At 40.8% G+C, this 9,780-nt stretch overlaps 1 long non-coding RNA gene across 3 annotated transcripts in view; it reads right to left on the reverse strand.

The window, feature by feature from the left end:
- Positions 1-3,006, reverse strand: part of LOC119700944 — a 72,314-nt gene extending 69,308 nt beyond the window's left edge. For all 3 annotated transcript variants that reach the window (XR_005256938.1, XR_005256939.1, XR_005256937.1), the window contains exon 1: positions 2,882-3,006. This is a non-coding gene — a long non-coding RNA (uncharacterized LOC119700944). The remainder of the gene's footprint in view (positions 1-2,881) is intronic.
- Positions 3,007-9,780: the final 6,774 nt, after the last annotated feature.

Genomic DNA, 9,780 nt, shown 5'->3' on the forward strand with positions numbered 1-9,780 from the left:
TGTGTGCATGATGATGCCCCTTACTTTGGAACTGTGGGTTGTCCAGCTACACAGAAATAAGCTGGTTTTGCACTGAAAGGCTTATCCTGTGGCAAACTGGAAAAGGGGAATGGGCATAGAAGGGAAATGATGCACATACAGCTGCAGAAAGCATCGTGAGCAGGGAGAGGACTTCCCTCCTTGCTCTGGCTCATCAGGATGTGTTGGCAACACTGTCCCCAATGTTTAGTGAAGCATCCTTTCCTTTCACCGTATTTCCTGACAGACACACACCATGTGGTTGTGGTTTTCTGCAGCTCTGTTTTGATATCTTCTGCAGAGTCGACAAAGCTTGTGAAAAAAACCTGAAATTCACTAATCTGTTATGTACTCTTGGAAAACAGCATGTTATCATCTACCTGCCTGTGCTTCTGAAGCTGCTCAGTACAGGCTTGGTCCTTTTCCATGTGGGTGAACCAAAGAGTTTCAGCAGATTTTCATGCACATGGATTTCACACCGTTCCTTGGTGGTGCTGCTCCTGTTTGATTACAGCACAGCTATACAGAGCTTAAACTGCAATAAAACGGTTTAATGAAAGTTGTACATAGTAATCTCTGATTTCCTCTTAGGAACTACAATCCTCCTTCATTATTTTCTGCATCCTGGAGTTTGGTTGTTACTCTTGTGGTTGGATTTCTCTTTTAGCCAGTCCCCCTTGTTCATCCAAATGCCCTCCCTCCTTCCCTTTCTGGAAGCATAATATTTGAGGGCATTTCTTAAGCAGTGGAAACCTCCTCAGAGCCTTGTGTTGCCTTAGTCAGAACACTTTTAAGGATAACCTCTAATCTGTGTGAGTGAGTGAGTGACTGAAGGCCCATATGTCCCAAGGGAAGGAAACCTTGGAAATGGGAGCCGGAGTCGAGTGTTCAGCAAATAACAAAACCCTTTTGGCTTTGTTCACATCAAACATTTGTGTTTGCCAAGAGAGGGAGAAACTTCTGCGTGACTATTTAGAATGCCACCTGCTCATTTAGCATTATGAATTGCATCTAAGCCTACTCTTAAATTAATCCTGTCCTCAAAGACTGGTTAGTAATTTTGAAGGAGGAAATACTCTCTTACAGAGATTGTCCTCAGCAATCTGTACATATTTCTAAACTTCTTATTTCTCCTCTATGCTGAAAAAGGGAAGGTATAGACCAGTCTGTAGGTCAATTCCATAAGTAATACTTATTCTTCATAAATAGAGAGCTATGCTGATATATAATTGGTTATTTGACTAATGGGTAAAAAAATCAATGTTGTATTAAACCTCTTTATCTGGAATCAAATGGAAATTGTTTTGTGAATATATTTCATTTTCTTTAAAATGTGAAATAGAAATTGCTTTAAAAATAAAAAAATATTTTTCCTACACCATCCAAAAAAACCAGAGCAGATGTGTTTTGCCAGCTGCGCTTTCCTATGTCTAAAGCAAGGCCTACTGTATAGGTTGTGAGGAGGGTGAAGTGGATAACACCTAGAATCTCTGCCTCCAAATTCTCACCAAAAATTGACAAAAGAGCTGGAATACCTTGATGTAAAAACAGGGTTGTTTTTATGTGCCTTTTTGAGCTTTAAATACATGTTTTGGTCACATTTACAGGCTTCGTCCAATAACTACGAAGCTTAGATAAAACCAGATGAAGGAAATGTTTGATTTTTTGCTTAATAAAATTTCTTTCAATGCAAGAAAGCAAAAATTTCAAGCAAGCTACAATCCTTCGGCTAAAACCCTTGGGGCTGGGAAATTGAACTGAATTGCTCAAAAATGGAGGGACAATTCTAGCTTTTGTTGTATTATGAAAGGTGAGTACAGAGTTATCCCAGAACTCCAGCAAACTGGAAAATGTGGCACTTCTGGTTTCTGTTTTCAGATGCTTTCATAAATGCTTCCTACATTTAACTACTCTCATGTTGCTGAATTCTGACACCATGGCTGTATTATTGTTTAAGTACAAGAAAGAGGTAGGAATTGATTAAAATAATAATAATTAGATTCAGAGACTCTCTTGTTTTAAAATTAGTCTTCTGATGAATTTGCCTGTTGTGCAGTGATGTTCATCCCAGCAATGAAGTCAGAGATGATGAGAAACATCTCACTTGGCTGAGGTTATGCTCTTATTAAGTAGCACAGCTCTGCTAAGTAGAGATGACAACAAAGCAATAATATTTAAACACTACTGTAAATCTGAGGAAGAAATGGCAGTCTTAAGTGTAAACCTCCTTCTTTTCAGCCTGTGTCCCACATGCCTGCATTGATGGGCTCCATTTGAAGCACTGTGTAAATGTTTAGTGAGACTCTCTCTCAGGTCAGCTCTCATTAATGTTGAGTGTGTGCAGAACAGTTTGCAGAATCTGAATCTTGGTTTCTGGCAGCGTGCCTTTCCTTTCTATTACACTGGAAGAGGGGGAAAAAGCAAACTGCCAGGGAGAAGTAGTGAACTGACAGCAGAGAGCTGCAGCTTATAATGGGTGTAAAAGCATCCTAAACCATATTTAGACAAGAACTGAAGCAGTCACTAGTTATTCTATTTCAAGAAGGGCTGTTTTGAAGCCATTTCTGTCACATGAAGTAACATGTGAACAGTTTTCAACATACTGTTGCTTGCTCAATAGAATAAAAAACTGAAAAGTCAAATGATGAAATGATGCCAGTGAAGTTGCTAAGCCTCTGTTGTTCCCTTCCAGACTTTTGCTGCCCACCAAAAGTATTGACTCAATGCAAGTCTTTGAATTTACGGAGAATAGCAGCAGAAAAAGCATAAATAATAACAGTTCCTATCTTCTCCCCCACTACTGCTGGGTTTATTTTTTAGGAAAGGAAAATCTGAGCAGATTTGTGCAGGAAGAGACACCTACCCAGACAGATGTGTAACCAGGGCTTCTGCCTGTAGCTGGAGAAGATTCTGTTTTGCTTAGCTTTGTTTTCTGCCTTGGATGTCCTGCCCTGCAGTCCATGAGCTCAGGAACAGCAGCTCCCAGCTTTCTGGGAGATCCACACCATGCTAAATAAAGGGGGTAGAAGGCTGAGTGCCAACTATTTTTCTTGCTTTGGGAGTAGTAGCTGCTCTGTTGGGGGCAGGGGGGCAGCTCCAGGAAGGTTTTATTCTTCAGAGCTTTGTAATCCCCCTCTTCACTGGAAGCTGCAAGGGGACAGCTGGGGACACAGCAGGCAACCTTTCAATTAAGTGGAAAGAGTAAGAAATTTTCCACTGACAGATTTTTCCCCTCTTGACCAGACAAATTTGCAAAACTGAACACTGTTATTAAAAAAAAAAAAAAAAAAAAAAAAAGAAAGAAAGAAAAAAGGTAGTTCTTGCAAAAACAAGCTGATAACCTTCTTTCAGAGAGAGAATTAAAAAAGATTTGAGCTTCTTTTCTTCTACTTAGTTATTTCTGAATATTAAAAAGTGGGGATTTTTTTCCAAGCCAACCTTTAAGTACGATCTTAAATACTAAATTTCTAATTTGAAATTTAGACATTTAAAACTGAAATATATCCAGATTGGCTCATGAACATGAGTTTTTTGGGGTGATTTCATACTTATGTTCTGATTTGGAAAGGATTTTTCAGTATCTTACAAATACTTAGGGAATACAAAAGCCATTCTCCACACAGCTGCTAGATGCTGTGGTGAGAGTTTGGGAAATATGAATCCATTCCCTGCACTTGACAGAGGTTACCCACCAAATTCCTTTCACTTAGACTGTCAAATTGCTTTCATTAGGAATAAATCTTCCTTTTTCTGCACTGACCAGCAACTGAACTAACACCTTACATGTAATAAAGTCTTAATTTTCTATGTTTTTCTTCAACATCTTTTTTTGTTGAAGCGTAAGAGCCACTTTGTCGCACATAAGGATGGAAAGCATCCCAGCTTCCCTCACCAAATAGCATGCCCAGGGAAATGTGTGAGCATTCTTCACCCACACTTCAAAACAAAAGCTGTGGTTTACAAAGTCTTTGAATCCTTTGTGCACTGGTTGTGGGTAGAGATGATTGAACTCTGGCCAAAGATTTTGAGAGGGCACTGCTAAGTTTATTAAACATCTGGGAGGCAGACCAGGTTTCCTGCAAGTCATTTGGTACAGAAGCTTCTTACTTCTAACCAGAGCTTTGAGGTTTGCAATTACAGTTCCTAAGAGCCATGGCTGTCACAAGTTAAAAGGATTCATTTCCTCCATGACTTACTGGGACATGGTTGGGATGGCTGGAAGTGACAGAAGAGAATGTCTTTCAAGCTAATAGATCATCCATTATAGCAGAGTCCCAGACTGGCTACATGCCAGGCAGACACACAAGAGAAACAAACCCAGTGCTAGTCAAAACTTCAAACAAACATAGTGGGATCACTTTCTCTGTTTGATAATCCATTGAAATGGACACTACTTCGTCCTCGTGACACTTGCAGCACAAGACTCTGCACTCCAAAAGCAGTCCAGAGCCCTTCAGCTCCAGAGCAATTCAGCAAGGGTTTATGAACATTCCAAAATTCAGAGGAAGGATTGGTTTTGGCTATGGGAGGAGGTGGTTTATTTGTTTTAATTTGAGGTTTGGTTTTTGAGGGATAGGGGATAGTGGTGTTAGTTTTGTTTTGAGGGTTTTTTTTTTTTTCTGCAGACATCCTTTTCTCCTCTTTGCTGTATCCTGTTGATTTCCTAAACAAGTGAGTATGTTTCTTATAGCCCAGATCCCAATATTTCAGCACAGCAAAGATGTTCAAAGCTTCACTGGCCAGAGATGAGGCCTCGCTGCCTGGAATAGCAAAGTGTGGCTGCTCATCCATGCAGCCACTATTGCTGCAGCCACTCCTCCAGCAAGGCTTCCCCAGCCCCCAGGATGGCAAACTTTAGTGCAAAGGGGGTTTTTGGGCTGCCTGTAGTGAGTCTGCAGGACATTATTATTCAAACCCTTGAACCTGTGTCAGGTTGTTAATGTCTTAATGTTTATTCAGGGGTCAGAGACTGCTGGCAGGTGTCACGGTAAATGGGAGGCTGTCAATAAGCAAATGACTTGCCATTCACAGCGTGATTGCTGTCAGCATGTGACAGGATGTCAGACTGAAAGAGGAGAGGATGGGGAGGCAGGAAAAACTGCAAATGTCTCCTTGTCTTGAGGAAGTGAGGGAGAAGCCTCCAGCAATAGCCATGGTAAATCAACATTTAAACAGCAAAAAAGATCCCAACATCCAGCTTTGGGATAATGCTACTAAAGGAACAGTTTAGGTCTTCTAAAGCTTCGGGCAGATGGCATTGACACGTTTGGAAGCATTTCCACTTCTCCATCAGGAAAGAAGATAGATTCTATTTTCTGGTACTCCCATTTCTCCTGTATTTGTGCATAAAAAGAGGCGAGGTCCTAAAGGAGTGGGTTTATCTATAATTAAAGACAGTGATTGTGCAAAATATGCTATTTCTTCTAGATAATCTGCTTTTAGGCACACTTCCCAGTCCATAAGGTTCTGACCTCCCAAGCCACACAGGACCTGGGGATCAGGAGTCTCTTGTCAGTGTTAGGTGTTCATATGCTGCATCATCTGGCTCTGAAAATGCCTCCATTTGTTTGTCTGTAAAACAAGCTGAAATATTTTTCAAATTTGCAAAGGCTCGATTAATAATTAAGATACTTGGGGAAGTATTATAGAAATAAAAGGAAGACCTAATTATTTCATCCTGGACAGTTTATTCCTTTGGGACAATTACATAGTGGTCACTGATAATTCAAGTGATTGCAATTGATAAAACAGCATCTTTTAGTGATAAAAACTGGGATTAAGCCATACTGAGCCAGGATCAACTCTTCCCCTCCTTTTCACACTGTCTTGGTGCTGACATGGAGGGCACAGAGAATATAAAAGAGTCTCTCCATCTCCTCAGCTCTAGTGCCCACTGCACTGAAGGGGATCACTGTAGTGCAAGTCCAGCTCAGCCCCTAAAACCTGTGACTGATTTTGTCCATCATGAGAAGGTCTGTGAGAATCATGCTGACAAATTTTCACACGTGCTCGCAGGGCAGGCACAGAACTTGTCTGAATTTGGGCAGTTCTTGCATTAAAGGCAAAAAGATTCAAGGAAAATTAGAGGGAGTGTATTCTTTCCATTTTCAAGACCCTGTCCAAGGTTTTGCACAGATTTTCCTTCAGTAGATAACAGGAAGAAATAAGGAAGCTATAGTCAATACAGTAAGATGAGCAGTAACAACAGATTTTTGTCCACCACCTTTTCAGAAAAGCATAAATAATATTTTCTGAGTTGTGTCCTAGCCTGAAGCAGGAACTTGCCACCAATACTTTGAGCTCCAATTGCTTAAATTCTGAAAAGTTGTTAGCAGCTAAAATCAAAGTGTCCTTACAATAGATCTGCTGCAGGGACCACTGTATGCCTACCATTCAAGTGCCCTGAGTGCTTTTACATCTCTAACGTCCACACACAACGCCTGCACTGCCACACTACTGCATCTAAACACTGAAGAATGTTGCCTGAATTCCTCTGTCAAATCACTGAAGTACACACTTCGCACTTCGTTTCAAACTTGAAGCCAAAGCAAAGATTAAGTGATCTGCTGGACCGATTCATCTAACTCTGCATGTTTACAGAGTGAATTGCAGGAGTTTTTTGAAAATTCAGAGTGGTCAAGAGCTTTGGTATCTGGATCTGCAAGAAATTTAACAGATGTGTGAAATTCTGCAGGTGTCCCAATGATTCAGCAGGAGTTCAGTGCACAGGTTTAAACATGTGCTAGTGTTGCCAGACTTTTGCATTTCAGACAATTGCTTACTTTTGAATTTCTGACAATTGATTTCACATTCTAAATCCTTCCCTTCCATCCATTTGCACAAGAGTACTCTTTGTGTACAGAGTTCTGCTGAGTACTTTTTGAAATGCCAAATATGTAACGTGACTTCTCCACAGTGACTTCAATACTACTTTTCATTTACTTTGCCTTGCATCTCATTTAAAACCACAGGCTAGTTTTGGCAAGCATTAAGAGCTCTTAAATGGTTTGTAATCTGTTTTTAATATGATCCTAGTTCAAGTTCAAGCTGAATAAACATAGGGCTAAAATGAAACCTGATGTTTTTCTGCTTTATGCAGGGAACTGCAACAAACCACAGGGTAAGGGCTGATTTATTTGCACAGCAACAAGTCCTAAAATGAAAAAAAAAAAAAATATATGGGTACTGGCTGTTTTCTCTTAATTATTACTCTTTGGTGACCTTTTGGAGTTACAGGAGGCAGACAGCAGCTAGTTTGGCCAGTTTTTTACATTGCTCTGACAGAGAACTGTCCAGACAGTTACTTGCTGAAACAAGAGAGAATGTTCTCTCTTGATGTTTAAAGTTCACCATCATTTAACTGTTTTAGCATGCTTGCTTGGCCCGCAAATGATTGCTGGACAAACTGAGGGACATGGTTTCTGATTTATCACTTGGAAATGATCAGTATTAGGCTGGGGCACGTAACACGAGTCATCCTGCATGAGGTCAGGATACATCTGGAGATGGGGAGGGTGCAGGTTGTTTTATCAGTACACAGATTTTCAACCACATAACAGAAGTTAGGCCATAACAAAAGTTGCATAGAGTTAACAACTCTATTTTCACTATGTCCAGCCTTGGTGGATTTTTTTAAAGCTGTATTTCCTCAAGTTATCTGCTACCATTAAATTTGCTTTCTCTCTACTCTCCATTCTTTATAACTTGTATGTGTGCTGAAAGAGAGACGGAATAGTCTGAATATGCTGATTTGAAGCATACTAGCTCACTTATTAGTCACCAGAAAAGTAAACAGAAATATTTGGGAAAAAAATGCATTTTAATTATATGAAAGTACCAAAATTTTAAAGCTCTCATTCCTTCAGCAGTTGATATCGGCCCTGCTGTAAAACTCACCTTCTCTGGAGTGGGACTAAAATCCCAGGAGCCTGGTCACAATCGGCCACAATTGTAGTTTGTTTGCCCAGGGATTTTCTATGTCTGCGACACAGGGAAGTACTCTTCCCTCCTAAAATCCATTTTGTTTTGAAATAACACGTTCTGTTCTCACATGCTGATGTTTTATAGTAATCATAGAGATAAGGTGGGGCTGTGGATGGCGTTTTCCACAGCCTAAATCCACAGGCAAAGCAGAGGCTTGGTTTGCAGCCCAAACCTGCTACCCGTATTTCTGCCAAGGTGGATGGTCTCACATTAAAGCCCAGCCTAGATGCTGGGTTTCATACTGGCAGATCCATGAGGACTAGGCCTGCATTTTAGGAGAACTTGTTTGGCAGGAATTGGTTTAATCATTCCCCGTGTCATTTTTTAGGCTTTGTTTGTGCTTAATTCCCTTAATCTGCATTGCTGTTGTGAGGACCACCATATCAAAATGGGAAGAATAAACAAGCAAAACATCTGAGAGCACAAACCAGGCATGTTCTGTGCTTGCAGTGTTGACTCATAACTGTAATTCTTTACTCCTTCCAAGTTTTGATCTCCTCTCAACTCTGGCCAAGTGACTCATAACCACCTGCACTATGCAAAGGAGGCCTGAGCAGCACCACAGAGTCACTTTCCTGGGATTTTCCTCCCTGCCAGGGAGCCCAAGGGCTGCCTTCACTCTTGTCAGCCTGCACCAAAACAAACCAGAATAAACGTGCCTGTACTTGCAATTACTTCAGTAAAATATTTCCACTTTAATCAAAGATGTTGTCTGAGAACGCAGGAGACAAGGGGAGGGAAAGCCATGTTTGCCCTTGCATCTGAGAGGGGCAAAAAAAAATAGGAAAAAAAAAATGGAAGCCTCTTTACCTGGATGAAGTCTAAATCTTTTTTCCAGAAGATTTCTTGTATGTATAGCAACAAGGGCTGTCTGACGAAGGAAAATGTAGGGGGAAACAGGAATCAAGAAAGCCAGGTAGTCTAGTGCATTGAGAAACCTATCACAGAGAGGAACTGGAGGTAGGACCACCACAAAGCAGAGTCTGAAGAAAATACATCACCATCCTCTGACAGCACCGTCCTCTGACATATTTGCCAAAATGGGAAAAGTACCAGGATATGTGTGCAAATGCTGGGACCCATGACTTGGCAGTATGTCATCTTCCTTCAGAAATAGCATTGCAATGTCATTTTGTTATGTTTTACATTACATGTGACACTGTCCGAAGGGACAGAGCAGGCTTTTGTGTGAATCCAGGACATAAAGACTTGCAAGTAATTTCTAGAATCCACAGTGAGACCACGTGGGTGTTTAAGTCCTAATTCCAGAGAGAGAAAGCTGCATGCACAAAGGCCCTTTGTGTTGGGGTTCCTTTTACTATGTTACATTGACAGTACAACTACTTTAAAACTAGTTTTTACAAGTATTTTTTTCTATATGCTCTATTTAAAGAAATAGGAAGGCAGGTAGGCAGGATTGTGTGGTTGCCTCCAAAATCACCCTGGCCACAGGGTGTGAGGTTTATTCAATCTCCTTCTGTTCTTGAATGTAGAAATAAGTACCTAGAGACACCTGTCTCTCAAACCCTTAACTACCAGAGACAATTTTTCTTCAGTTACTGAAAGATCTGATGCATGCAGTTAGCCTCACTCGTCAAGTTCAGAATATGACGTGGCTGCTGCCACTCCATAGGAAGACCTTGGATGGATGTTCTGAGGGGTCAAAAAAAGCAAATTGAGCATAGATGAGAAAATGTTAGGAGGAGAGTAGGCAGCAGGGAAAGTTGGAGTATTGCTCCCTAAATCTGAGGTTCAATTGACCCTTGAACACAGCTCCAT

The sequence above is a fragment of the Motacilla alba genome, chromosome 4, assembly GCF_015832195.1.
Source record: "Motacilla alba alba isolate MOTALB_02 chromosome 4, Motacilla_alba_V1.0_pri, whole genome shotgun sequence".
NCBI classification, from domain to species: Eukaryota; Metazoa; Chordata; class Aves; order Passeriformes; family Motacillidae; genus Motacilla; species Motacilla alba.